A 7,910-nucleotide genomic window follows, 5' to 3' on the forward strand; every position below is an offset into this window, starting at 1 on the left:
AAAATTCTGCGTACCACTCTGGTAGGCTTATTGGATCCAGATGCAAATTTGTACAGAAGGAATGCAGGTCGTCCGGTGTACGCAAAAGATAATTTTTCCCCTTGAAAGTGGCCTGCAGAGCAAAAGGAAACTTCCACTTATATGGGATATTTCTTTCTTTCATAACCTCTAACAAGGGTCTCACCGCTCTTCTATTTTTCAGGGTTATAGGTGACAAATCCTGAAAGAGTAAGATAGGAACCTCATTGAATAGGATCTCCTCATTTTGTCTCGCTTTGGCTAATATCTCTTCTTTGAGAACATGGCTGGTGAGACAGCAAATGACATCTCTGGGTGGTAAAGTATCAGGGGCCCTTTGTCTGAGAGCCCTATGAGCTCTGTCCATTTCTATCGGGGACTCAGGTGGTCTCTCCAACAGACTGTTGAATATGGATGAGAGAGCTGCTCTAATGTCCCCCCCCTCCACCGATTCAGGCAGGCCTCGCACCCTTATGTTATTTCTTCTGCCACGATTATCTAGATCCTCGAGGTGGCGATTCATCGAGATTAAATGGTTAGCATGGGTACATGTCACTTCTTCCAGTCTTTTTATCGCCTTGTCTCTGACTCTGCCGGCCTTCTCCACCCCTGCCATCTGATCAGTTAGTCTCACCATATCTGCCTTTAGGTCCGTGATGGCGGCCCCCAGGGAGCCTTTTATGTCAGCAGCGATAGCCATCATATCTTTAAGGGTCACCTGTCTGTCTCTGGGGGAGGCTGAACTTACGTTGTCCTCAGAAGCTGCTATGGAGTCAGTATCGATCTCCTCCTCATCCTCAGAGGCCTGTCTCCGCGCCATCTTGTGCCCAGAAGTATGTCTCCTGGAGAGTGTCGCCTGGGCCTTGAAAATATCGGCGATGATTTTCCCCTGGCTGGTTTTAACGGGCTTCACACTTCTGGTCGTGGGGTTCGCCTTGCCGAGCCTGCCCATTCTGTGGCAAAAGTCAGCTAAGAAGACGCTGTAGAGTTCGTGCAATGTCGCCTCGGGTCCGGAGCTCAGGGATCAGGCAGCCATCCTCGCTGCGCGCCAAGCCACGCCCCTCGGTTAGTTTTTATTTGTAGAAAATAATGTGTTTTTTCCCTCTAGTGGAGAAAATTGGTATTACAGCATTCATAGCTCCCAGACCATCAGAAATGCATACAACTTAGAAACATTTACTTTGAATGTCCTGTTGATGTGTATGGAGTTCTGGATTCAAAAACACTGAATATGATCTTCCTTTATAATAACTTAAACCTGAACATTTTAACAAGTGCTTTTTGAAATCATAATTTCTCTGCATCCCATACAAATGCCCAAGACATTCTGAGTACATATTTTAAGTTTCATGCATTTCTGATGCTCAGGGAGCTAACACATGACATTGACATTTTGTCACCAGTACCTAATTTTGTTTTTTTCTCATTCTTGATAGGCCTGTGATACCATCCTCCTACATACCATGGATCGCTTCTCGTTCACAAACCATCTGGTTAGTGCCACCCTGCTTCAAGCGGACAAGTTTGAGCAGTATGCGAGGGAATTCCCAAAGGATGCACTTAGCACTACTGTGAAGACCTATGCTGTACTTGATGGGAGTAGGTTAAAAACGGAGCTTAGTCTCCTCTACTCCGAGGAGCAATTCCGAACATGCGATGGAGTTGTGGATTTATTTCTGTTTTTTGTTGCCAACAACCTTACAGATGTCTTTGCAGAGACTTTCACTCTCCTGAAGATCCTCATCACCACACCCATGACCACAGCAGAGGCTGAGAGGTGCTTCTCAACCCTAAAAAGGATCAAGACTTTTCTGAGGAACACCATGACCCAGGAGAGGTTGAATGCATTGGCCATGCTGTCTATGGAAAAGAGACTGGTGACAGAGATGACCGATTTCAACCAGAAGGTCATCGAGAAATTTGCATCCCTTAAGAAAAGAAGAGCAAAATTTATTTTCAGATAAGGACGCTGGCTTTTTGTGGTTTGGTTTTAGTTTTCTTCTTTCATGTTTGAATTTTGTTAATAAAATGTTCAAAGCAATACATTTGTCATTTTTCTTCCATTATCCTTCCAGTTCACAATTTTGTGCCGGTCTATCACATGAAATACATGTACGTTTTTTGGTGGTAAATAACATGACAAAATATGGATTATTTAAAGGGGTAACTATGAATACTTTATCAAGGCACTCTTCCTTGATTACTGATGGCCCCTTTAACACTTGTGTGGCATCAAAGTCACATCATTTTTTACCGCGTTTTTTGCCGCGAATTTTTCTTTTTGCACCCCCCCAAAAATTTTGAGCACCAGCCGCCACTGGTACCTACCATCATCCTCAGTGACTTTAACATTCCAATCAATGTTAAAACCTTAGCCACTTCTCAACTACTCAACTTAACCTCCTCTTTTAACCTAACACAATGGACACAAATCATCACTAACTCCAATGTTAACACTCTCGACCTCATATTCTCCCACCTCTGTACTCCCTGCAACTTCTCTAACACCCCTTTTCCTCTCTCTGATCACAACCTTATCAGTTTCACACTCTCCCTCTCTCCTTGCTCCCATGCCTCCAACTGGCAAACAATAACACGCAGGAACATTCGCCACATCAACCCTTCCCTTCTTTATTCTGCTACTGACTGCCTTCATGATAAAATCATACCCCTGTCCTGCCCAGACCTGGCCACTTCTGTCTACAACATCCTCCTTTGACACACTCGCTCCTCTCTCTACACGTAGAACTAGGCCTCGTCTGTTACAACCATGGCAAACAGACATCACCAGAAGTCTCAAGAGACGCGGCCGTGCTCTTGAGCGAGCATGGCATAAAACAAAATTCCTGCAATACTTCTCATTCTACAAATCTGCCCTTCCCAATTACAGCTGCTGCCTCCACACTGCTAAACAAACCTATTACACCACTCTCATCAAAACCCGCTCATCCTAACCTCCTATACTCTTTTCTATCCTTAACTCCTTACTTCACCAACCGACTGCCTCTGCTTGCTTACTGCCCAGGAGATTGCCAATTATTTCAAAAACAAAATCGACACAATTCATTATGAGATATCCAGCCCCCAGCTTCCTCCCCCAACCAACAACACACTCAATACATTCCTCTTTCAACTCTGCCACCACTGAGGAAGTTGCCAAACTCCTTTCCTCAGCCCACCTGTCCCCTGTACCCTCCTTACTATGACCACCTTCCTGCACTATCCTAAACTCTCTAACCCACATCTTGAACCTCTCCCTCTCATCTTGAACCTTTCCCTCCCCCACTTAAACTGCACTGGGTACCCCCATACTTAGAAAATCATCACTGGACCCCACCTGTGTCAATAACTTAACTTAAGACCCCTCTTCCTGCTCCCATTTGCCTCCAAGCTTCTTGAACACATTGTCCATAACCATATGAGTTGCTTCCTCACTGACAACAATCTTCTCGATCCCCAACAGTCCAGCTTCCGCCCACAACATTCCACTGAAACTGCCCTACTAAAACTTACCAATGACTTACTAACTGCTAAAACCAATAGGCGTACTCATACTCTTGGACTTTTCTTCTGTCTTTGACACAGTTGACCACCCACTCTACCTCAATAAACTCCACTCCCTTTACCTCCTTGACTCTGCTCTTTCCTGGTTCTCCCCCTACCTATCTCAGCATATTTTCAGTGTCACATACAACAGCAACTCCTCTGCTCCTTTTCCTCTTTCTGTTGGGGTACCCCAAGGCTCCATCCTCGGGCCCTTCCTATTCTCTCTATATACCTCCTCCCTGGGCCAGTTGATAACCTTCCATGGCTTCCAATACCACCTCTATGCTGATGACACCCAGATCTCTCTCTGGACTCCTCAATTCACCCCCTCAGTCTTCTCACCTATCACAAATTTTCTGAGTGACATCAGTATTGTATCCATCAGTATAGATGTCACACCACTTTCTCAAACTTAATCTCTCTGAAACTAATCTTGTATAATTTCCTCCTCCCTGATCCTCTCATGACTTTACTAAGGAGATCAACTGCACAGTCATTATTCCTTCTACACATGCCAGGGTGCTAGGTGTAATCCTAGACTCTGACCTCTCCTTCAGCCCCCACATCTAATCACTTGCTAAATCTTGCCGTCTTAACCTCCGCAACGTTTCCAGAATTCTCCCCTTCCTAATGGCACCACAAAACAACTTATTCACTTCTCAGTTATTTCTCGCCTTGACTATGGCAACTCCCTCCTCACTGGCCTACCTTTACACAGGCTATCCCCCTCAGTCTATTATGAATTCTGCTACTAGACTAATATACCCTAATACCCGATCTGTGACTGCTGGCCCTCTCTGCCAATCTCTTCACTAACCACAACATACAAGGTCATCCATAACATCGCCCCCAGCTACATCACCAACCTCATATGCAGATATCGCCCAAAACATCCTCTCTGCACCTCCCAAGACCTTCTGCTCTATAGCTCCCTTGTTACCTTCTGCCACGCTTGCCTCCAGGACTTCTCCAGGGCATCTCCCTTCCTCTGAAACTCCCTGCCCCAACATGTCCAGTCATCTCCTATCCTGTCCTTTGGGCAATCCTTGAAAACTAATTTATTCAGGGAAGTCTACGCCACCTCCACCTCCACCTGAGAACTGTACTTGAGTCACCTCCATCAGATCATTTCCTGCAGTGATTACCTTTTGCACTTCCTCCCCCTCCTTTTAGATTGTAAGCTTTATGAGCAGGGCCCTCCTACTCCTTCTGTATTGAACTGTATTGTAATTATACTGTCCCACTTTATATTGTAAAGTGATGCGTAAATTGTTGGCGCTATATTAATCCTGTATAATATTAATATAGTATGTACCCTGTTCCAAAATATGTAGAGCACTGGACATGACCAAAACATGTGTAACATGTCTCCCCTGCCAGTACCGCATCATCAACAGGTTTCAGGTATGGAAGGATATATGTAGTGCAGCAGTGGTGCAATATCATTGTGTATGTATTTTATAACCCAATTCCTGATATTTATTGCAAATGGATGATTTAAAAGAAAGGGTCAAGATCTTTTTGCAGTCTGCAGATGTCCAACTTATTTGGAAGTTTCTCTCCCATTTGTCTAAGTAATTAAAGTGGATGTAAAGGCAAAACCTAACTAACTCTAAACCTAATCCCAACCCCATTCTAAGCCTAATATATCTAACCCTGTAAAGAAAAGATTGTTATACAGTACTTACCTATTGTGAAGCTGCTCCATTTCGGTCCCAGGCTGAGCTGTCACCTGCCCACAGAAGGTGCTGCTGGAGATCAGACTGGAGCGGCTTCAGAATAGGTGCGTATAGTGATCTTTTCTTTACAGGGTTAGATAGATAAGGCTTAGAATGGGGGTGGGAGTTAGTTTAGAGCTAGTTAGGTTTTGCCTTTACTTTCACTTTAGGTGGAGACAGTGAGGTCTCTAGCAGCAAAAGTTTATAGGTGAGGAAATTAGCATGTCTTGAGATCTTCTCAAGCTGACATTCACGCTCATATATAGTTAATGGTTGCATAAAGGAGGAGGCATTCGTTAGAGATGGTAGAAAATGGGAATGTTGGAGAAACTGAAAGTGTCTCAGGTCAGAAAAATTATTATCTTGACACTTCTGAGCAAAGGTCAACACACATGGAATCCTTAACCACTTAAGCCCCGGAAGATTTTACCCCCATTCCGACCAGGGGGTATTTTGCGATTCGGCACTGCGTGACTTTAACGGACAATTGCGCGGTCGTGCGACGCTGTACCTAAATGAATTTGGCGTCCTTTTTTTCCCACAAACAGAGCTTTCTTTTGGTGGTATTTGATCACCTGTGCGATTTTTTGATCACGCGCTATAAACAAAAAAAGAGCGTCAATTTTGCAAAAATAGCAATATTTTTCACATTTTTTTATATGAAATTCCCCAAAAAAAAAATTTAAAAATCAAAATTTTTTTACTTTTTCGGCCAATTTGTTTTATGGTCCCTATGTTTGGTAAAAAAAATCGCAAAAAGCGTATTTTGATTGGTTTGCGCAATAGTTATCGCGTTTACTAACAAAGGGAAAGATTTCTGTCATTTTTGTTGTTTTTTTTTTTTAACGTGTAATGGCGGCGATCTGCGATTTTTTTTGCGGTACTGCGACATTGGGGCGGACAGATCGGACCCTTGACTGACATTTTTGACACTTTTGGGGTTACCAGTGACATTTCTACAGTAATCAGTGCTATATATATGCACTGTTACTGTAAAAATACACTGGTAGTGAAGGGGTTAACTTTATTTGGGAGGGAGGGGCTGTGTGTATCCCTAGGGGCGTGCTTTCTACTGTGATTGGCTGGGGCTTGAGCTGTATGGACACTGATCAACGGATCTACATACTAGATCCGAGTGATCAGTATCCTAACAGCAAGGAGAATGACAGGTGGCTTGTTTACACAAGCTGCCTGACATTCTCCCTCTCCCCCGCCGATCGCCGAGTGACCGGCGGACATCGGGTCCGCCGGTCACACGCGCGGGGGGGGTCCGTGACCACGCGGGAGCGGGAGCGCGCCTCCGGGGGCGCGCGCTCGCTCCCTAGACCCTCACAAGCTAGTGACGTAGCCCTACGTCACTTTGCCTGTGAGGGGCTGACTGCCGACGTAGATCGGCGTTAGGCAGTCGGCAAGTGGTTAATCTAATGGATGGCAGAATATACTGTATGTCTCGGTGGCGCAGAGGCAGAAAAGTGGGTCTTGACATCCCCGGAGTGATGTTTGGATTGCATAGAATAGGGTAGCATGGGGATGGAGCTGGGAAGATACCATTTACCAGTACATGAATGGCCATACAGAAAATACACCAGGAACTCACAACAGTCGGATGTTGAAACATGGCGTTAGAAGGAAGGGTGGGACTTGTTATTACCATTGTTAATCTATTTTCCTGACCGCTCCATGTCAGCCTACTACTGAGGTATGCTCTGCCTATACCCCCACCTGCAGGACCTAATAAATAAATTTGACTCCCTCATGCTGGAGTTCCTTTCTTTTCCTCCTCACCTATATTTCTCATTATCGCATAGATACGTAATTTTTGACAACTGTCAATTGTGGCGAAACAGTTATCTCATTAGCCAGAGGTCATATTTAACCTTTTTTTATTTCCACATTATCCCACCCTGGTTAGCTAGTTAGCTTTCAGGAAAAAGGAAAATTATTTATCAAATTCTTACCGCAATTTTCCTTTCCTGACGAGCTCCATGTCAGCACAGACTCCCACCCAGGTGTGTGGAAACTGAGTTATGGAATGCCGGCCTGAGGGAGGGAGTTAAATTTATAAGTTAGGTCCTGCAGGTGGGGGTATAGGCGGAGCATACCCCAGTGGTAGACTGACATGGAACTCGTCAGGAAAGGAAAATCATGGTAAGTATTTGATATTTAACTTTCCGTTTTATGCTTGCCAAGTTACCAACCTTATTGTGTGACAATATAACCTTTACTACATAGTTTGCTGCCTGTTTTCTTTGATATAGCACTAATAAGTTTTACTTTTAGTGACTTCTTGAGATATTGTATGTTTGTACAATCAATGTGTTGGAGGGGCTGAAATTTGTCTTGGAAAAGGCTGAGGCAAACAATGGAGGACCTATCCAAATCAGCAGCCCCTATGGGGATAGCGCTACACTTCTATCCAAGCACTGTTACTGCTGGGACTTGTACTGCTCTGGGCATTTTGTGGGACTTAGAACTCTCTTCTTTAACCACTTGTTTACCAGGGCAATTTTTTTCTAGCATACGTTATATTTTTCCCGAAAGCAGACACCCTGGAGAATAAAATGGTGGTAGTTTACATTTTTTATGTCGCATGATATTTGTGCAGTTATTTATCAAATGCATATTTTC

This window comes from Pelophylax lessonae, assembly GCF_965119305.1.
Source record: "Pelophylax lessonae genome assembly, chromosome: 11".
NCBI lineage: Eukaryota > Metazoa > Chordata > Amphibia > Anura > Ranidae > Pelophylax > Pelophylax lessonae.